The 23,091-nt window shown below is 33.8% G+C and overlaps 1 protein-coding gene across 1 annotated transcript in view; it reads left to right on the plus strand.

The window, feature by feature from the left end:
- Positions 1-5,005: 5,005 nt before the first annotated feature.
- The window catches only part of LOC142337087 (lactosylceramide 4-alpha-galactosyltransferase-like), a 147,027-nt gene continuing 128,941 nt past the window's right edge, over positions 5,006-23,091 (plus strand). Inside the window, exon 1 of the mRNA XM_075386157.1 lies at positions 5,006-5,080. The gene's annotated coding sequence lies outside the window, so the exon portion shown is untranslated. The remainder of the gene's footprint in view (positions 5,081-23,091) is intronic.

Genomic DNA, 23,091 nt, shown 5'->3' on the forward strand with positions numbered 1-23,091 from the left:
AAACACAAATTTGCGAATCCATAAAAATGATTAGCTAATATCTGTATATTTTTTTCAAATTTCTATTTAAATCAATTCAGTTAAAATTACACAAAAGCCAAATTAAGTAGAAAAGTGCGGCAAGAAAGCTTTGAAGCAATTTAAAACACAAGTCTTTCTCAGATAACTTCATGTTTGACCCATTGAACGTCGTCTCTAAGCTAATGCAGCTATCAATATTAAGATATTATGTTAAAATTCTAAAAGGAAACAAAATTACGAAAAAAATATCCAAAAATTAAAAAAAAATTATTTAAGACTCACAAGAACATTTAAAAAGTACAAGAACAAAAAGCAAAAACAAAAATTTTACGGCAAAAGCTCAATATCTAAGAAAAAAAGCACCGGGTAACAACGTCAAATTACAATGAGACAACATACTAACTACACAAATTTACTTTTTTCCTAACTACACAGCAGGTGGATTTTTTCCTCAGTGAGAGTAGTAAAATACCGCCGAAAACAGAAGAAATGAGAAGAATTTCAATAGTCAATCAACAATTTTAAAACCAAGTAGTTTCAATAGTCCTAAAAATCATTAGCTTTTAACAAAATAATTCCTGATAAATTTACTAAAAACCTATAATAAAAAGAATAGGACCTGTCTTTGGTGAGATTAGCCATAAGAACGGATTGCAGACGCAGAACAACTATAAAAATTACGAACAAGAAGTTACAAATATTGCGGAAACACAAATTTGCGAATCCAATAAAATGATTAGCTAATATCTGAATATTTTTTTCAAATTTCAATTTAAATGAATTCAGTTAAAATTACACTGAATGAGTATGTAGTTTCTACTGCGCCACATTTGAAAATCATGGGGAACTGTTATAAAGCGATTGTGCTAAAGCGAGCGAAAAAAAACACACAAACACAACTCACATGAAAACGGATATTGTCCTACAAACATAATATCAGCTACATCATAAAATTAGTAAAGATGTTAATTTTTGAACTGCAATGAATAACCACAATACAAGGAATCGTATGGACCTGTCAACAATGAGAATAAGTTTCAAGTTGACAAAAAGAAAAACAAAAAATGAAAAAAATGAAACATCCTTAAAAATCTAAAAAATAAATAATCTCATCAATTTTAAAACTATTGACCATAAACTGACTGCTTCCGGTAACACCATTCAATCAATTGTCATATACAGGCTTACAAGACCAGTCAGCATTTTACGGCTACCTAAAGAATAAAAAAACAGGCAAAAACAGCAAATTTAAAAAAAAATGAGCGAGAAAAGCGTCGAAGCCATGAAAAGATGAACTTTTCAAAGAACACGCTTCAACTTTCAATTCTTTAAAACAGGAATGGGAATCTTCTTTTTAACAATTTGGCTCCAATAAATCAGCAAACATGAACAAACACATTAAATCCCCGAAATATTTGAGAAAAACTGTAATATCAACGGTATGAAATTCAATAGATTTCAACGGAAGCTAATAAATAGGCTAAGTGATGCCTCGAAGTCGACACCAAAAAAACGACCGTCCTTTAAAAGACGAGCGTCCTTGAAAGCTGAGCGTCTCTTGGTGAATTGAGAAAACAAAAAAATGGAATCTTTTTATTAGCAACTCAGGTTTCATCCATTTTGTGGCTTGAAATGTAATTTTGGGTCGACATTTTTTTTATTGAAAAAATCTTAATTTGAGGAAAGATTACACTAAAAGAGAACAAAGTCATGCCAAATTTCCCGTTTTCAAAAAAACCTTTAAAACTATTCGCCATGAACTGACTGCTTCCGTTAATATCATTCAATTAAATGTCAAATGCAAACTTGCAAGACTGGTCAGCTTTTTACGGCTACCTAAAGAATAAAAAAAATGCAAAAACACCAAAAAAAAAATGAGCGAGAAAAGTGTCGAAGCCATTAAAAGATGAACTTTTCAAAAAGCAAGTATCAACTTAAAATTTTTTTAACACAGGAATGGGATTCTTCTGCTTAACAATTTGGCTCCAATAAATCAACAAACATGAACAAATACATTAAATCCCCGAAATTTTTGTGAAAAACCCTAATACCAACGCTATTAAATTCAATAGCTTTCAACTGAATGTAATAAATAGGCTAAGTTATGCCTCGATGAGACGACCAGGATGTTTGTCATCCGTAAGCATCAATAAGACATCACAATAAGTCATTGACTATGAAAGCCAACAATTACAGGCAAAAGCCAAATTAAGTAGAAAAGTGCGGGAGGAAAGCTTTGAAGCAATTTAAAACATAAATCTTGCCCAGATAATTTCAGTAAATTCATGTATGACCCATTGAACGTCGTCTCTGAGCTAATGCAGCTATCAATATTAAGATATTATGTTAAAATTCTAAAAGGAAACAAAATTACGAAAAAAATATCCAAAAATTAAAAAAAAATTACTTAAAACTCGTGCATCGAAGTCACAACACCAATAGTTAGAGGATTAAACCATTGTCCAGATTATTTTGGATGTAATTGAAAGGAAGAGGGTCTTGTCTTTACTGAGACTAACTTACAATTCACGAAAATTAGTTTATTATTGGTTAATGTCAAAAAAATTTCTCAAAAAATCTTTTTCAAAGTCTCAACAGCCATTAGCTTTCTACGCAAAGCTCTAGAAAATTCCACATATTGCTCATTACAAAACCTATTGAACTTTTAGTCAAAGATTTCATGCCATATGACTCCAAATTGATACTAAAGCTTCAAAAAACAAATAAAAATTTCATTTAAAACTACGAAAACTCACAGTTGAAGCCAAAAAAACACAAGCGATTCCTTGAAAACAATTTTTTTGTTCGATGGGCTTTATTAGACTGTAAATCACGTTTTTCATTAACAAAACTTCGATATGAAAAATGACTAGTCTCTTGGTGACTTAAGAAAACAAAAAAAATGAAAGGTTTTCTAAAAAAGAACTGTCAAATAGAATGCGATTTTTAGTGAACTTCCCTACGAGTTCAGAACGAGTCTCTTTATTACCTTTTGTCTATTAGCAACTCAAATTTCATCCATTTTGTGGCTTGAAATGTAATTTTGGGTCAACATTTGTTAATCGAAAAATCTTAATTTGAGGAAATATTTCACTAAAAGAGAACAAAGTCATGCCAAATATCCCGTTTTCATAAAAAACTTTAAGACTATTCGCCATGAACTGACTGCTTCCGTTAATATCATTCAAATAAATGTCAATTACAAACTTACAAGACTGGTCAGCATTTTACGTCTACCTAAAGAATAAAAAAAGGCAAAAGCAGGAAATTCAAAACAAAATGAGCGAGAAAATTGTCGAAGCCATTAAAAGATGAACTTTTCGAAAAACACGTTTCACCTTTCAATTTTTTCAAAACAGGAATGGCCTTCTTCTTTTTAACAGTTTGGTATCAATAAATAAACAAACACGAACAAATACATTAAATCCCCGAAATTTTTGAGAAAAACATTAATATCAACGCTATTAAATGCAATAGCTTTCATCGGAAGCTATATTTAAAACTCGTGCATCGAAGTCATAACACCAATAGTTAGAAGATCAAGCCACTAACCAGAATATTTTTGATGTAATAGAAAAAGGAAGAGGATCTTGTTTTTCTGAGACTCACTTACAATTCACCCTTCAAATTTGTTTATGATTACATCAAAGTCTCAACAGACATTAGCTAGCTGTCTACGCAAAGCTCTAGAAGGGTTCACATAATGCTTATTACAAAGCCTATTGTACTTTTAGTCAAAGAGTTTATGCCATATGACTCCAAACGTTACTAAAGCCTCAAAAATCAAATCATAATTTCGTTTAAAATTACGAAAACTCACAGTTGAAGTAAAAAAAAGCACAATTGATTCCTTGAAAACGAATTTCGTGTTCAATGGGCTTTCTTAGACTGTAAATCAGGTTTGTAATTAACGGAACCTTGATATGAAAAGTGACTAGTCTCTTGGTGACCTTAGGAAACAAAAAAAAATGAAATGTTTTCTAAAAAAAAGAGCTCTCAAATAGAATTCAATTTTTTAGTGAACTTCCCTATGAGACCAGAACGAGCCTTTTTGTCACCTTTCGTCTATTAGGAACTCAAAATTGATTCATTTTGTGGCGTAAAATGTAATTTCGAATCAACATTTTTATTAAAAAAAATCTTAATTTGAAGAAAAATTATACTAAAAGAGAACAAAATCATGCCAAATATCCCGTGTTAACACAAAACTTCAATGCTCCATAACTCCTCGAAAAAAAAACGAAATTCAAAAAATCTTCTTAGTTTCAAATTCTACGCGGGACGAGCTTTGTAATGATACTACTTAAATTTCTCTATGGTGAATATATCGATCGGCCAAAATTGTCTGAACGAAAAAACCATTTGATTATATAGTTCCTCCCCCCACAAGTGGGGTCGGAACAATTAATTAGAATAGTTTTATATTGAATTAACCAACTTTGTTTTATAATAATGAATGTAGATTGTTTTGTATTAAACAGTAAAATAACGCATTGTTGGTTAACTGATATTGGTAGAATAGTAAAATATTGCTGCACCAATTTATGACTCATGTAAGACCATTATAACGACCTCAATATCAAACTCAATAACTAACTCATTATCAATCAATAGTATGGTTCGCTTTTTGCAATTATAGAATTTTAAGTTTCACTGCATTTTTCACAATCCTTGAACTGTGCAACGTTACTTTTTCCCGTAGCTATTTTTTGTTAAAGTTAAAGGATCAAAGAGAACTTTGGTCTATCGGTTTATTTGGTCTAAAGTTTTTTTTTGCTCAAAGATAGAACTCATTATTTGGAATATTAACTCTTACAGCATTTTCAAATAAGTCTAATTAGCACCGGACTTTTCTTCTTTTAGAAACACGTTTAACTTGTTAGTTTTGAACGTTTTTTCTGCATACGGTGTTTCTCATGTAAACTTACAGAAGACTGAAAAATACACATATTTACTACTTTTTCTTAGTTAATCAAGTTATATTTTCACTTTTTTGCAGAACTTCATTCAAATATTGTTTTTGTTTTTGTTTTAGTATACCAAGAGGACGTTGTTTAAGGTTAGTTTTCTGAATTAAATTCAGTGCAATTAGCGATATGGGAATACATGATAAAAGGAACCATACTAACTACATGTAACTGTCTGGAACTTGAGAAGTGAAGCTGTAAAAACTCTCTAGGTCAAGAGCAATAGCCAACATTTTTACAAGAGTAAGCATTGCTTTCATTTCTTCTCAAGAATGTTTGGATATCGTCGCTGAAAATATGATTTGCTTTGTTCTCAATTTCTTCGCTAATCAATTCAAAGCTCTGCGAAACGTTTTTTTTTTTGGATAATTAAATTCATATTTTTTTGAAAACTTGTTGAAAATGTAACAAGCAGGCTCGGTGATGTCCGTCTGCACATAATGCTCGCTAACATTCTTTGCATTCGTTGTCCGTCTGAACTCGCTTACATTCTTTGCATTCGTTCCCATTCTCTACACGTTTTACATTCTCTACTTAGTTGTCTACCAAATGAGCTGTTTCAAAATAGATGTTTGAGTAAAAATAATTGTACAAAGCCAAACTAAAGGAATTGAATAATATCGTGTGGCATTACGGTGCCCATGAGGCCTGCCATTAATAAGACTACACGACAATGCAAACAACAAAATAAACAAAAAAAGTACATTAACTACGGCATAACCTCAATATTTACTTTGAAAAGCACTTATTAACAAAACCAGATAAAACCGAAACCACAGAAACTCTCTGGTTCTTAAGTAGAAACCAGATGATATCTGTTTTTAAGGAAACAACGTAAATAGTAGACAAAAAAGGAGAAAAAAGGCTCAGAAAACCAATGATTTTTTTGGAAGCAAATAAATTAAAAAATCAAAAAACCATCAGCTTTTGTCAATAAATGAACAGAGAGACTTACATATAGCCTCTTTTTAAACAAATAACGCCAATTTTGGTAAAGCCAAGTAGTAGGACACTACTGCAAAGTAACAACAGATACAGAAATACTTGCAAATTTACATTCAAGTTATAAAGTTTGAAGCCAATAATACCATTAGCTATTTGTTTCACAAGGAGAATTTTTGAACTAGAAACCATCAGAATATTCTTTTTGTCTATAATTTTATGGTGGTTTGACAAATTCTGGAGCAAAGATTTGACAAAGCCCTTAGCGGCTTTCTATGGATAAAGAAAAGAAACTATTTACTGATTTCAGTTGAAAGCTAAAGTTTTATGCCTTTGAAATCAAATGATTTAAAAAGTACAAGACGTATTTTTAAATTTGCAGTTTGCTGTTCTTTTTGTCTCCTTTTAACCAAAAGCCAAACTTGCATATCTCAAGTTCCTATTGTATTGCTGATTGTTTTAACAGCTTCGATGACGGTTTTTTATGCCAATGACTATTTTTATTTTTGAATTTTGTCTTTATTTGCCGTTTTTTGAAATTGTATTTTAAATTCTGGATAACTTCAAGTCTTTGCGGCTTCCTATGGAGGAATAAAAAAACGTATTTACTGATTTCAGGTGATAGCTAAAGTTTTTCAGGACTTTGAAAACAAATGTTTTAAAAAGAATTATAAAGATGTTTATTTTTCGATTTGGTGTTTTGCTGTTCTTTGTTGTCCATTTTTTACCTAGTTGCAATAACTACTGGTCAAATGCCAAATTAATGCTGTTTAAGAGAAGCACAATTGACATATTTAAGGTTTTCTTTCCATTGCTTATTATTTTAAGGGCTTCGATACCGGTTTTTCGCAAAATATTGGTTTATCGTTTGATATCCGTATATTTAACGTTCTTCTATTGACGTATGGCACGTTATGAATATTGTCAGATCTCCATGGTTCATTTTAAAAAAGCAAAAGATCACTTTTAATGTTTTTTGCTAGCTGTTTTTTCTAGGTCTTTGAGGTTAATTGTTTCCAAAAAACAACAATGAATTTTTTTTGTTCTCTTTTTAACAGCTGTTACCTAGTACCATTATTCAGAGGTGACATATCTCAACAATGAAGTTCAGAAAAAGAGCAGTTGGTTTCATCTTTTTTGGTGAATAGATTATGGTTTTAACGGCTGCGACAAAGTTTTCTTTCAAAATTTAATGAAATTTTTTGTTTTGGTCTGAAATTTTCGTTTGTTATTGTAGACCCACAAAATATTCTGGGTAATGACGTGCCTTAATACTGGACTGTTAGGTATAATACTTTCACCAACAGACGCTCTTCAATGACCGCTAACTGCAACTAATTTACCAATCACTCATTCAAGAATATGCCAAAACAGATTGAGTGCGTTTTTGTGGTGTTTGAAATCAGTCAGGCCAGTGTGTGCAAATCAACGTCAGGATACTTTTGGTACATTTTGACAAAATTCATAATTATTGGGGCTGCAAAAACAGCACAAACAGTGGGAGATATAAAGAAATAGTTTTCTAAATCTTAAAATTTTTTTAAAATTGGATAAAAATTGGATTGAAAATTATACTTGTATAAAATGGTTAATTTCATAAAAACTTATACTTTATACGCCTGCTGGCTTGCCGCAGTTGCCATTTTAATTGGGTCGTTTTTTCAAACGAAAGTTGAAATTTCCAAAGATAAATAAATTTTTCAAACTTTGAGGAGAAAAACTGCTCAAAATCGAATGAAATAAGTTTCAGTCAGTGATTCTCTTGTTCAATCAAAATTGAAGCCAAATTTAAACAAAATGATGTTGAAGAAGGTGTTCATTTTTCATGCTAATTTTTCTAGGTCTTTGAGGTTAATTGTTTTCAAAAAACACCAATGAGTTTTTAACTATAGCCTTTTTGTTCTCTTTTAAACAGTTGTTACCTAGTACCATTATTCAGAGGTGACATATCTCAACAATGAAGTTCAGAAAAAGAGCAGTTGGTTTCATCTTTTTTGGTGAATAGATTATGGTTTTAACGGCTGCGACAAAGTTTTCTTTCAAAATTTAATGAAATTTTTTGTTTTGGTCTGAAATTTTCGTTTGTTATTGTAGACCCACAAAATATTCTGGATAATGACGTGCCTCAAAACCGGTCTATTAGGTATAATATTTTCACCAACAGACCCTCTTCAATGACCGCTAACTGCAACTAATTTACCAATCACTCTTTCAAGAATATGCCAAAACAAATTGAGTTCGTTTTTGTGGTGTTTGAAATCAGTCAGGCCAGTGTGTGCAAATCAACGTCAGGATACTTTTGGCACATTTTGACAAAATTCATAATTATTGGGGCTGCAAAAACAGCACAAACAGTGGGAGATATAAAGAAATAGTTTTCTAAATCTTAAAATTTGTTTATAATTGGATAAAAATTGGACTGAAAATTATACTTGTATAAAATGGTTAATTCCATAAAAACTAATACTTTATACGCCTGCTGGCTTGCCGCAGTTTCCATTTTAATTGGATCGTTTTTTCAAACGAAAGTTGAAATTTCCAAAGATAAATAAATTTTTCAAACTTTGAGGGCAAAAACTGCTCAAAATCGAATGAAACAAGTTTCAGTCAGTGATTCTCGTGTTCAATCAAAATTGAAGCCAAATTTAAACAAAATGATGTTGAAGAAGGTGTTCATTTTTGGTGCTAATTTTGTGGTCTAGAATTGGACATCTTGTACTATTTATCTGACCTTCAGTCAGCTTTATAATTCTGCAACTTCGTTTTAACTTTAGTCACACTTTATCAATGCTGTTAACAGTTAGCTTATGGGTAAAAAGGGGAGTAGAAACGAGCAAACACTCACAGCAGCACACTTTCACAACAAAATTGTTACGCAAGCCCCTATCCCACACTCAGAGTTTAATTTTTGTAAACATTTTCCAGTTTTGGAACGTTTCATGCCTTTGGTGCAGTCTTTTCTTCCTTTCGAGTTTCATATTGCAAATTGTAATTTTAAAAAGATTAACAAGTTGTTCCAGCAAAGATAGATGTAATATGTTCTTAGACGTTCAAATCTTCCTCTAAAGAATAAATGTAATTATTACCGCAATAAAATTAAGAAATGATACCGATTTTTAAAGTTATGCAATTTCGTGACCTCTTTGCTCGAAATTTGTACCAATCTGTTAGGAAAGACACAATGAATATGAATTAATTTTAATCATTCTTACGAAGACAGCTCCGAAATATTTTGTTAAATTGTTAAAGTTGTCAAAAGTATTCTTTCGACAGTACTGCCTCACATAATTCGCCAATTTCAATGTCGCTTAAACCTAGCAAGATACTTGCTGTAAAACGTTCCCAGCCATGTTAAAGTATTCGAATTGACTTTCGTTGTGGAACCTGCATTAACAGATTCATTATTAAACTGTGAGAAACTTCATTGCCGATTCTGAAAACCTTTGTTGTCGTCCTTGAAAACTTCAAGTCATTTTGCACGTTATAAGCCATTGGCAATTGAAATCTTGATAACTCAAACTAATGTAACACTAACTAAAGCAGTTAGCCTAGCGAACAACGATTTAGTCACCCGGGTTGCTCATCGTACAAAATTCTTAGTAGTCATACAAGGATCATGTATGATTTCCGAGAAATCATACAGGGATCATACTAAAAGATTTCCAAGCCTAATTTCATTTTCTATCGAAGCTGAAAAAATTTCGTGGAAATAGTACAAGGTCATACATGACACAAAAACATTGACTGGTGCCGCAAATTGTCGTATAATGTAGTCAGAGGACATTGAATTTTGATATCACAGTTTCAATCCACATTTGATTTTTTTGTGTGCACTAAAAATATAACTTGCAATTTGAACATATTCTTAAAACGAATTTGAAATTTGAATATGCAATTTTATTAAACATTTCTTAAAATGAGCGCTTATTAGTATTAACTGGCTTCTGAGAATATGAAAATTTTAGTCATCTATTTGCTTACTCTTTTTTTAGTGTCCAACTTTGAAAATGATATTCAACGTTAGGGTCTTTTTGGCGGATCACCAAGTGATGCCGGGGAATCACATATGTGGAGCCTTACCGAATAAAATTATAAAAAACATAAATGGTGGATACATTTGTGGAAACAGATGTATGATTCTTGGTAATTATACTAGGTTCATATATGATTTCTTGTTAATCATTCAAGGATAATGTATGATTTCTTAGTAGTCATACTAGGATGACAACCTGGGCAGTTTTTGAGCCTGTCTCAAAAAAAATATTCTTCGTAGTTTTCAGCTTTCTGTTGTTTTTTGTTTTTTTGGATATTTGTTTCGTTTTAAACTGTTTCCGAACACCAGATTCAAAAATTGATCAAACACTCAACTAATTATTCAAAATTTTTTATGAGCATTAATTTTGTTTACTGATTTAAGAAAAATTAAATGTTTTAGCACAAAGCTACCTGAAATTAAAACAACCTGAAACACAAGCAAACGCGCGCTAAAATAATTATTAAAGCACTTTTTGCAGACTTTTGAAAGCACCATCGATGGTTTCTTCTGTCTGGATTGAAAATCTGCTCCTTTTTTCTTTCTATCTGTGAATGTAAGGTCATAACCTTTTTCCTGTTTTTTTGGCTAACTTAGAGCAGCATAACACTGTAAATTTTAGCTGCTGTTAGGCTACAACTAGCCATTTTTTTTAAACACTAAAGAAGCTCTATTTGAGAGCTTAGCTCTTCTGGGACTACTGAAAAGTGAGTTAATCGAGTGTAGAATGTATTCCCACCAAAACATTAATGAGAGCAGTCCAAATGAGTAATTGCGAGCTCTCGAATTTTTTGAGATTGAGATTAAAGATTTTCTGCTTTAATGAATTTTTGAAGTGCTGCCCTCTGTTCTCATTGCTTGCTTTATATTTTACAAATGAAAACACAGAGATTATGTAGGTTGCGTTGTTTCGTCCTGCAAAGTTATCACTAAACAGCAAAAAAGGCGTTTTCTGCAGGCTAACAAAGAAAAGTTGATCAAGAGACGGAGAGTATAGGAGATCTATTTAGATAAACATTTTCTTTCATATCGCATTTTCTTTAACTCCTTGACTTCATTTATTGAAACGAATTTTAAAGCTTTGTGAGCCCCATGTCTATTTGTTTTTTTATTTTTCTTTTGGAAATTCCACTTGAGTGAGCTATTAATTACTTGCATGTAATTTGCCAGGTGTACCGTTCCAACTCCGAAGTTTCGATATAGCAATTCGTTTTTACCAAAATTGAGGGCACTCTGTTCTAACAAACAGTGGTGAATATATCAGTTTTACAAATTTCCATGTTCTCAAATTTAGTGGAGCTTTTGATATGTTTGCAGTGTTTTTATTACCGATTCATGAGGATCTCTGAATAAATATTATAATAAATGTCTGTTCGCTATGCTAACTTCGACTCAAATAATTTGACAAGCAAAATTACATTTTTTTTTCACTTTTTTGTTATTTCTGTTGCTTAATCCAATAGTGGCATTAGCAAGAGGTGTTTATTACCCGAAGTCAGTTTTAATATTTGTAGCGCTGACGATGTGTGGTCTTTGAAAACATTTTTCTTAAAGTTTTCTTCACAAAAGTTTATGACACGCCCCTATTTCGTCCCTCATAGTTACGTGATAATATTCCTTAAAATATCCATAAATTAGTGCTATAATATTCATTTAGTTTCAAGGCCATATATAGTTAGTATTTCCATCTAGGCCTGTAACCCCTAATTTGTTTATGTTTATAAAAAAACAACCCCCGCAGATTGACAGTTTACTGATAAACCTAGCAAGTGCCTAAAAGCCTCAAAATTTACTTTTTTGAGTTTCTTGAAGATAAATTCGCATAATTAGTAAATAACTTCATGTGAGATTATGTAGTTGGTGAAGTATTTATTCTGATAAAATAGGTGCTAATACGGAAGTTGTATATGTACTTAACAAACATCAAGAGACGTACAAAAGCCGGAAATTGTCCAACTTGTAGATCAGTAAATATTTGCGAAGGACCAATACAACTCAAGGTACAGCCTGCGGAACCTACGATCACCAGAACACCGGAGAACCAGCCTGACAATCAGTTGATTAACATCTTGAAAAACTTTGATAGAACTAGAAAACTTCTCGTTATTAACTGTTAACTTATTTTTGCTGAAATAATTAAAGATTGAACTGGATAAATCTTTATAAATTACTAAGTTAGATCAGGTTTCCTAAGAGCATAATTGCAAACGATTAAAACTCTGGAATACAAGGCAAATTAGTGGATATATTGCACATCCCAACCGCTCAATAAAAGGCTATCACTAGCTAAATTTATTCAAAAAATATCTGCTAAAAATCGCACTGTGAAACTTCTAAATAAGTCCTCGTAAAATGCTGATTGTTCAAGTTAATTACCTCCAATATTAAGCTCAGAAAACACCATGAGGAACACGTAAAAATCAGTGCGTAACATGGTGACAGGAGTTACTAACTGTTTCCCAGTTTAGCGGACCAAAATACCTTGATAAATAATTCTTTGATAAATTCGACATTTTCTTTCTTCTTTTGACACTTTCCTTATCTTCTTCCACTTCACTACCTTAAGAATCTTCAATCAGCTTCCATCACTTCTTTTCCGAGCAAGACGATAATGCAGAAAGCAGTAACAAACAAAGAATGGGTGGAAACTGTGTTTGTGTCTTTGTGGACAAAAGGCAACAATATTTCAAAAGTGTTTGAGTGAGCAACAACTGGAACAAACTCAACCACACCCGTCACAACGGACAAAAACAACACAGGGTATTTGCAAACGAGGATATTTGTGAGTAAATGAATTTGTAAAAATAATTTTGGTGCTTTATTTATGTCAATTTAAAAAGAACAAAATCTCCCCGCTATTAATAATTGTCGCGCTTCCCCCAATTTTGTTGAACATATTGAACGAAATAACATTAACTACACGCAAAACAGTAATAAAACAGAAGCTCAGATAGTAACCGCTTTGTCCTCTTCAGTTTATAAGTCCATTGTAATTTTTGTGCTAGATAAAGATGATAAACGTGTTGCTATTTATTGGACAGCAAAAAGTCTAAATCAAAAAGTTCGCAAATTTGGCCTTATTCGGAACAAACTTCAATCTGATAAAGATATTAACCTTGACAACATCATTACCGATTATCAGATAACATCAGAATAAGCTAAATTACTGAAACCATCACTTAAATATTAACTAAAAGAGGGCAAAACCTAAATATAAACAGAATAATAAAACAATTATATTCAATTTCCCCAACCAGCTCGTTTCCCCAACCAGGAGGTTAATGAATCAAACAGTGTTTTCGGTCATTATGCTGTTGCCTATCTGAGTGCAGCTTCCACAAGGCCTGTGCGGTCGTGGTCCCCACGAATTTTCCTAGACTAAGGGGCACTCTTTAATGGTGAGACGTCGGCGGCCCATACGGCTTCAACGATATAAGTCTGACAACTCGACTGGAGCTTTAGGAACAGGTTCATAAGCAGCCCATCTTTATTATTTTTTGACCGAATGGTTTCAGTAGTTTCTTTTTTTGATCTCTTGTGCTACTCATTTAACTTTTTATCTCTATTAACCAATTAATCTCTCCCATTAAGTTAAGTTAAGTGTGCTATTTAATACTTTAGAACGAAAAAAAGACTGATTGAACGATAAGTAATTAATCTAAATGGGTAAAAAGCAAAATGGCACACGCGAAAATCAACATCACACACTTCTCTGCATCAGAAACTGACAATTTCAAAGAATTTGAACAGTTAATAACAGGTGCAATCGGATTTGCAGCAATCGCAGCCGCGCAACAAGCAATTTTTTTGCAATTACATTTAAAATGAGATGCTTTAAGATACTTCCTAACCCTACCAGAGGCTACCAGACTAGTTTTTGCGGATAGTATAACAGCTCTAAGAAGCAGATTCACACAAGACGACTTGAGAGAGATCAGAATAATAAAGTTGGAGAACCAAAAGTTTAATCCAAAAACTGACACAGTGAAAAATTTTTTAGTACAGTTAAGAACTGAAACAAATAAAGCATATCCAGCACCCGAAATATTAGTAGCGGCAGCAGGAGGAGGTGATACTGAGGCCCGTAGATTTGAAACAGAGACAGCAGCAAGGGAATCTGCCCTTGAAATGTCAGAAAACAGGAAAAATGAACAAATAAAGCGCTTCTTCATTAAGTCTATGCCGAACTGGCTTCAGCCTAAGCTGTTAGAAAGGCCAGATACTGATACAATTGACCAATTATGCACCTTAGCTAGCCAACGAATTGCAATAAGGGAGATGTGTAACAGAGAAGAGTACTCAGAAAGTACTCAGAAGAGTACTCAGAAATTTCAAATAATCAGAAAGAACTTGAACAAAAACTTGAACAGGGAGTAGCACCTAAAAATGAGCCATCAGAACAAGCCCCAGTAAACATTTTCACACCACATTACCCGCAACAAGTCTACAGACAAAGTTATAGGCCAAATTTCCGCCCCCAATATCAAAATTATCGACCAAATTATCGTAAATATCAGCCCAATTATCGTCAATTTCAGCAAAACTATCGGCCCCAGCAACAGTATGCTCCCCGTGCCAATAATTATTGAGAGTTTAGACCACAATTTAATGCCCCTAGACCAGTTTATTATAATGAACAGCCACAAACTCGGAATTATTGGATTGAGCCTTCAGATAGCCCCCCATTTGTTCACCCAGCTTATGTTAATAAACCAATTTATCGGTTTCCTACTAAAAATACCCCTGCAAATCTTCTTCGACAGGGAATAGTTTATGACAGCTCAGCGCCAGCACAAAACCGATATGGTAGTCAACAAGCAACTCAGTTTAATCGTGCAAGTATTCCTCAAAAAAGAACTATGAGAGGTATGAATTATCCATTTATTCAACAAAAAAACTAATGAAGCCACCCAACTTTAAAAAACAAAATAAAAATTATAAAAACTCAGTTAATTATTATAACGAAAGCCCGTCCAGCCCTAGTTTAGATAAAGTAATGGAACCAGTTTATAGAGAAAGTAACAAAAAGCGTAGAAAACGCAAAAGAAATAGTAATAAAAATAAAGTGAATAAATCTGTGCAACTCCCAACACAAGTTCCTCAACCCACACTAAAACCCTAAAGCCAGTAGCACATGTTCAACAATTATTTAGCATTGTCCCACTTTTAGGCAGAACATTATCCTATGTTAAAGTTAAATTTAATGGAGAATTAGAAAGACGCGCACTAATTGATACAGGAGCATTTGCAAACGCGGTAAGCCGCGAGTTTTACAGGGAACTTATTAACAAAAATATCAATTCAATAACAGAAATAGAAAAGCCTGATCTAGATAAAGTTAAAATGGCAAACGGAAATATAGTTAAAATTGACAAAACAATTAAAGTTACATTTAAATTGGGCACACAAACATTCACTGAAGACTTCCTTGTTTTATTGTCACAACTCCTGTAATATTAGGCAACCCATTCTTTGTTTAACATAAAGTTAGCATCTGCCCAGAACAAAGCTACATTAAATTCCCTGATCAAACTCTGCAAATAAATGAAATAAAGCCAGAAAAACAAACCAGAAGGGTAGTAAATTGTAAAAAATTCGGAGTTTATTCACAGAAAAAGCAAGTACTCCAACCAAATCAACAAGCAGTACTAGAATGCAAGCTTCAGGACAAACTAGAATCATTCAGTGATCTTTGTGGGGTAATAATTCCAAATGAAATCTTTGAAAAGGATAGCGAAATAATATTAACGTCTTCTTTAAGTAAAGTTGCTGAAAATAGCATCTTCTTTACATCTACGTCATGAACATTACTGAACTCCCAGTCACTATAAAAAAAGTGAAGAAATAGCGAAATTCTCGTTCTTAACGTCTGATCAAGCTGAAAAATTGTTAGAATTAGACCCACAGTTAATAAATATCGCAAAAATGAGTGAAAATTATTTAACAGAAATAAATCAACTAATTCAAGTCACAGATACCCTGAAAAGAAAAGTCCACCAGCAAAGCCAGCTCCAGAATATGAAAAATTGTGGTTTCCAACGCCTGAAACGTGCCCCGATCCGACAAATTTGTCGCCCTTGCAGAGAGAATTCTTTGAGCAATTGCTGAAACTGCAAGAAATGGAGAAGTTAGATCCAAAGGGTAATCAACAGGTAAAATCACAAAATCACCTTTTTGAGCAAGTTTCCGTGGAAAAAATTGGCCCTCAATGATGAGCAAAAAGCAGTAGTAGGTGAACTACTAGTTGAATTCAGTGACATTTTTGCAAAACATAGATTTGACGTCGGATATAATACAGATTTGAAAATAAAGTTAACTCCAGAAAGAAGCATACCAATTTATGCACAAGGCCCTCCAATGCCAATTCATCTGAGAAATGAGCTACCAGTAGAACTCGCGCTAATGCATTACTACGGTTTAATAACAACTTTGTCTCAATCAAGATATAGTAGTCCTCTTTTTGCACAACGAAAGAACTCAGGAAGACTTAGACTGTTAATTGACTTGAGAAAAGTAAACCATTTGCTGAAAAACGACTATGTGAATACGAATTTCCCAATCTCGAACATGAGCGACGCAATAAGTATTTTGCCGGGAAAAAGTTGTTTACGAAACTTGATTGTTCTCAAGCATACCACTGTGTGCAAATGGCAGACGATGTATCAGTGCAACTGCTAGCATTTAACTTTGCTTCGAGAACTTATGCTTATAAATCTCTTGCCCGAAGATTGAATAAGTCAGTAACTGGATTTAGCTCTTTCATTAGCCATTACTTGGACCCATGCCTAGCCACAGGAAATTGTACCCAGTTTATGGATGATATTGGAAATGCTGTAACAAATTTTGAACAATTGGTACCCTCTTTGTGAGAAATATTTATCTGCATACTTCAATCAGGACTGAAATTGTCGCCCGAAAAGTGTAAAATAGCAACAGATACAATGAAATTCTTTGGAAATAAAATCAGTGCAGAAAGAATATCACCAGAAAAGTCGAAAATATCTAAATTCCTCGATAAATTTAAAATGCCGAAAACAACAAAGCAAGTAAAACGACTAATCGGCTTCACGAAATTCTTCCGCAATTACATCCCTAACCTGGGTGAAAAACTAATGTCATTTTACAAGCTCCTGAAGAAGAAGGATGCAGTAATAGAAACCACGGAAGAACATGTAAAAGCATTAGAAGTAATAAAGAAGGATTTAATGGAAGCAACAAATGTAATATTGCGACTGCCAAAACCAGGCTTACAGTATGTAGTTCTTTGTGATGCTATTTACCACCGTGCAGGTTTTATACTAATTGTGGAAGACTATGTAAACGAAATTGGAAAGAAAGAAAAGAAAACATACGCTCCCGTATCGTTTGGATCGCACTTGTTTAACGCAACTCAATTAAAGTTTTCAATTTATTACAAAGAGTTCCTAGCCTTGTACTATGCGCTGGATTACTGTTTCGCACTACACTTGGGGATCAAGTAAACAAGTAATAATACTCACTGACAACAAAAGCCTTACACAATTCTTTCAATCAAAAGTAATACCGCCATCTCTTTGGAATTGTCTAGATAGAATACTTGTCTTTCACATAGTAATTGCTCACATTCCTGGGCGCACTAACTACGCAGCAGATTTCCTCTCTCGAATAGAGAATGATAAAACAGCAACATTGTCTTTGAAATTAACAGATAGAATTCCAAAAAAAGAAATAGAAATTGATACAGAAGCACAAAAGCCGGATATTGAACTGAATGTGTTATTTGATACTGAAAGTCTTAGTGACGAAATAAATAGTGACGAAGTTAGTTTTCTTTAAAAACTTGGATATTACGAAGATTATAATAAACGACAAAATAATGTCCCAATTACAGAAATTCAAGGGCTATTAAAACTTAAACGAAAACACGAAATAAATTCAATTGAGTTCCCAAATCCATTAGATGAGTTCCCAGATCTTACAGACAACTTAATTAGCCTCAATTTAGCAGATGAGCAGCAAAAAGATGCAGAAATTAGAACAGTAATAAGCTGGATTCAACAAAATATTCAACAACCAGACTTAAATTATGCTTCAACCAATTTAAAAAAGTATCACAAACATTTAAATAGAGTAATTCTTGAAGGGAATGCCTTATACCGGAATTTTTATGATGAAACTGGAAAAAGCACTTCATAAACAATTCTGTGTACCTAAGCATTTGTGGAAAGAGACTGTATATAGGCTCCATAATTCACAAACAGCAGGTCATTTAGGCATCAAAGCAACAATTCAGGAATTTAGAAACCGATTCTATTACCCAGGTTTCACCGAACATTTCATTAAATTCATTAAAAACTGCCTCACTTGTCTTCAACTTAACAGAGTACCAAAAAAGCCACATCAAACCAAAATTGCAACCAGTCAGTTCACTACAATCATATCCAGGAGATATGCTAGAATTGATTTAGTAGGCCCCCTAAAGTCCTCGCAATATAAGTATGTCTTGAGTGGAATTGATGTCTTCACAAAATATCTATTTGCAATTACATTAACCAATGGATATGCTGATACAGTAGCTCGAGAACTAGTAAAGGTGTTCTTCCAACACAGCTACATTCCTCAAACAATACTTAGTGACCTGGGAACAAACTTCATTTCGGAATTAATGTCAGAATTAGCAGGTTTATTAGAAGTAAAGTTGAAGCATGCCTCACTAAAGCACCCTCAGACTATTGGAGCAGTAGAGCGATCTCATGGACCACTAAAAAGAATATTGAAACTCAATATTGAAGAACAATGGAAAGATATACCTAAATATAGACATAAATATGTTCCTCTAGCAACGTTTATTCATAATACTTCTTATCATTCAGCGACAAATTGTTGCCCTTCAACTTTATTCCATCGTAGAGAACCAATAAAACCCCTTGATATTAGATTCCCTATAAAAGTAATAGATGAAGTAGCAGTAAACTCAGATTTTGTCAATGAACTGCAAGACGCCATGATGCAAAAGTTTGGGGAAAACAAGGAAAAACTGACAACCGCATATTTGAAGTACAAAAAGTATTATGACAGAAAAGCTTCAGCTAAACCCATCCAGGAGAAATCATTTTGTCTACTTTTGAACCCCAAGCTATTAGAACAACCAACAGTAATAGCTTCTCAAGTTCAGAAATGGCGACTGCTGTATAAAGTGGAAAAAGTCCTTACTGACTCTAATTACATCATTCGAAAAGTAAACACGAATTACACACAATGTGTTCACCGCATCAGATTGAAACCAATTAAACCAAGTGAAACTCCTGAAGACCTCGAAGTCATCAACCCTACAAATTTTCAACCTGATCCATCGAGAAGACAACACATGGAACCTGATCTGTTTGATAAACATATCCCAGAATTGATAAATGAACAGGAAAACGAGTTACAACAATCTAAGAAACTGAAACCAGACCCAGTCAGAATGAGCATAAACGTCCCTCAAGGTGGAACTGCAGCAGGACCTGCAGCAGCAGCACCTCCAGCAGTACCACTGGCCCCACCAAGGGCAGTAGCACCAGCAGTTAGCCCACGAACAGCACCAGTCCATCTTCCAGGATTTGATTCTTCAAGCTCAGATGAAGCAATTCCAAACTTATTTGATGAGAATAGCAGTCCAGATGAAAATCCAGCTGACCTTGACCTAGATGCTGAACAAACAGCAAGAATACCCGTTGATCCGTTAATTACTGATGAAATTAGACAGCAAGAACCAGAAGTTCGTGTCCATTTAGTATCATCCTCATCAGATGATGAAATGTTCCCACCTGCTCAACATTCTCAACCATCAATAGTACCATTAGACATTGAATTGCCTCGAGAAACACATGAAGAACAATTTGCGTTAACTGACAGGAAGATAAGAGCCCGACCTTATAATCCTAAACGAAAACCAGAGAAAAGTGCATTCATATCACTAGACTAACAACAGCGGAAAAATGTACGCGGATTCAAATTAGATAGACAAATAATGTTGCATGAAGATAGAACAAACTTTTACCTAACCAACCAAGTTAGAAGATCAGGCAGTCCTAGACCGAAAAATGCACGAGCTAGATTGGAGCAAGAAGAAAAACGCGAAGCAATAAAAGCATCAGCACAAGCATCAAAACAGTCAAATACACCAAGTAGAGAGACAAAATTAGATCAAGTTAGAGCTAGTATAGCAAAAAATTCAGGGAAAAAGTCCAGAAGTGTAGCAAACAAACCAGGAACGAGATCTCAAACAAAAAACTCTTCATCAGGCTCATCAAACCAAAACTTAAATCACTTAAGTCAAGAAATCAATGCAACATATCTTAGTTCACCAACAGATATCTTACACTCTCCACACTCTTTTGCACACTGTATATCAGCACACCTTTCAATGGCAAAGGGATTAGCCAGAAAAGTCAAAAGCTGGTACCCAGCAGCCCCAAGTGCAATCAAACTTAGATATCCACCAAATATTGGCTCAGTTTTAGTATACTTTGACCCACAAATTGAGCGTTATGTCTTCAGTTTAGTTACCAAAAATCGATTCTATTACAAGCCCACATACGAATCAATACTTAAATCTTAAATCAATACCAAAATTTAAATCACATGCAAATTTTGAAGCGATTTGAAGAAGTTTAAAAATCGAGTGACGCTCGAGCCCCCGATTTTTGTCACTTTTCGAATCCGCACGAGTTCAATTATAACCCCTACAAAAAAACCCCAATTGACCTTTTAAAGCCCTAGACCATGCTAATGCTCACGCTTGACGTCCCAGTACCCAAAAATCCGACCAAAAATCAATAAAAGTTGAGTTATGAGAAAAATAACGAACCCTACCAAAGTGCAAAAGAATTGATTAAAATATAAGTGTAAATTATACCCCATAAATACGCCAAAAACTGTCCCAAATGCCTCTAGCAGCTACTCCCAGCTGCCACCCGCATGGTACAACGTCAAACAACCATAAAAACCCAATATTGCCAAGTATATGTAGAAAAATGACGAAAAAACGAAAATTGCGCTTCTGCTTCAATCCACCGCTTCAAAAATGTTGTCATTTTATTCCCCATCTCACCGATTAAAGCCACTTATACCCTCTACAACCCTAGTGCAACCCCCTACTAATCTTGTAGTACCATAAAAACCAGTCCCAGCTCATCCCAGTATCAACCATGAAGACTTAAACCCAAATAAGCTCTGAAATTGCCACAATTTTGTCAGAAAAAATTCAGTTATTTCCCACTAAAGTCAAAATTATTAACTTCTGAAAGCAATTAACCACACCATCAGCATTCCCACACCTATATCTCTCAGAATATTCACTCCCAGCCCCCTAGTGCCAATACAAGCTGAGAAAAGACTGCCAAAGTAACGAAAATCACAAAAAATCGAAAATATCGAAAAATTCTGAAAAAAATGATCAAATATGAATATTAATACCCAAATATGCCCAATTTTATTGTTTATTCAGTTAGCCCTACTCATAAGCAGTCCAACCATAGCAATATCAACCACTTTGAACAAGTTTTTCAGAGCCTCATAGCCAATAACCTATCCCCTATCTGAGCCTTTTCAAAAAACCCGGGTTCACTGCAGCAAAAAAGTTACAACTCGTAAAAAAATAGTTTAAACCGCCCAAATTGTTGCGCTGCTAGTTCTATTGAGCCGATAAAGCGATTCACCAATTTTGAGCTCAATCGAAGCATTTTAAAAATTGAGTGACGCTGGGGCCTCCAATTTTGGAGGCTTTTTGAAAATTTACGAACATGTTCATAAAATCCAAAATATTGATCTAAAACCCGATATTTTTAGCTTAAAAAATTTGTTTGCTCAAGCTCTACACGCTCATTAAAAGCATTGAAAATTATTAAGTAAAATGTTGAAATAATAGCAAAAAACTGAAGCCTACCAGACTCTTCTCACATTCGTTAAAATAGAGCCAGATTTAGACCAAAAAAATAGTACCAAATAGCAAACTTATGAGCCCATGTACAATATTCAGTCTCTCTTGTAGTTGTAAAAGCCTAATAAGCTCATACAATTGCACAGAAATGCATAAATGCAGGAAAAAAGAAAAAATTGAAATCTGCACATCTTTGACCAAATTTAGTCCAAAATTCCAATGTGAAAAACTCAACACAATGACCTCAAATCATGCATCAAACTGCACCAATAGCTGCCACCAACATAGTACTCACTAGTATGAACCTCAGTTACCGTCAAAAATTAATCATCTCCAAATTATGTCAACTTATGCACCAAACATGATGCACCTCAAGTAAAAATCTGGAAATTCTACAAAAAAAACTGGAACAAAACACATGTTAATCATTTCCAAAACTACCAAAATTGCCACCCCTGATAGCCACAGATATCAGTACTAACAGTTAGCACCCAATTTAGGTCACTAGAGCATCCCCAGACCCACACATGTCTTGAAAAAACTCGAATAGTGGAAAAATCACGCCTGAAAGTTAGCATTTTGGACTCAAAAATCACTGTTCTGGCCAGATAAATAGCTTCAAACCCTATAATTCAGTAATAAAAATTAGTACCAAGCATAGACAGTACCATTTTAACCATTCAATACCGATAATGTATGAACAGTGACCACTTATTCATCCCGAAATTTCATAACTAAAAATAGCCAGATTCAGATTACAAAAATAGTCTTAACTTTGCAAAAAATGCCGAATTGACGCCAATTTGTGCGCTGCAGCGTTTTTCATACAAGTTTTTCATAGCCTCATAGCCAATAACCTATCCCCTATCTGAGCCTTTTCAAAAAACCCAGGTTCACTGCAGCAAAACCGTTACAACTCGTAAAAAAAATAGTTTAAACCGCCCAAAATTTTGCGCTGCAAGATCTATTGAGCGGATAAAGCGATTCACCAATTTTTAGCTCAATCGAAGCCTTTTAAAATTTGAGTGACGCTGGGGCCTCCAATTTTGGAGACTTTTTGAAAATTTACGAACATGTTCATTAAATCCAAAATATTGATCTAAAACCCGATATTATTAGCTTAAAACATTTGTATGCTCAAGCTCTACACGCTCAAATTAAAAGCATTTATAATTATTCAGTAAAATGTTGAAATAATAGCAAAAAACTGAAGTCTACCAGACTCT

The sequence above is a fragment of the Convolutriloba macropyga genome, chromosome 3, assembly GCF_964194025.1.
Source record: "Convolutriloba macropyga chromosome 3, txConMacr16.3, whole genome shotgun sequence".
In the NCBI taxonomy this organism is placed as follows: Eukaryota; Metazoa; Xenacoelomorpha; order Acoela; family Convolutidae; genus Convolutriloba; species Convolutriloba macropyga.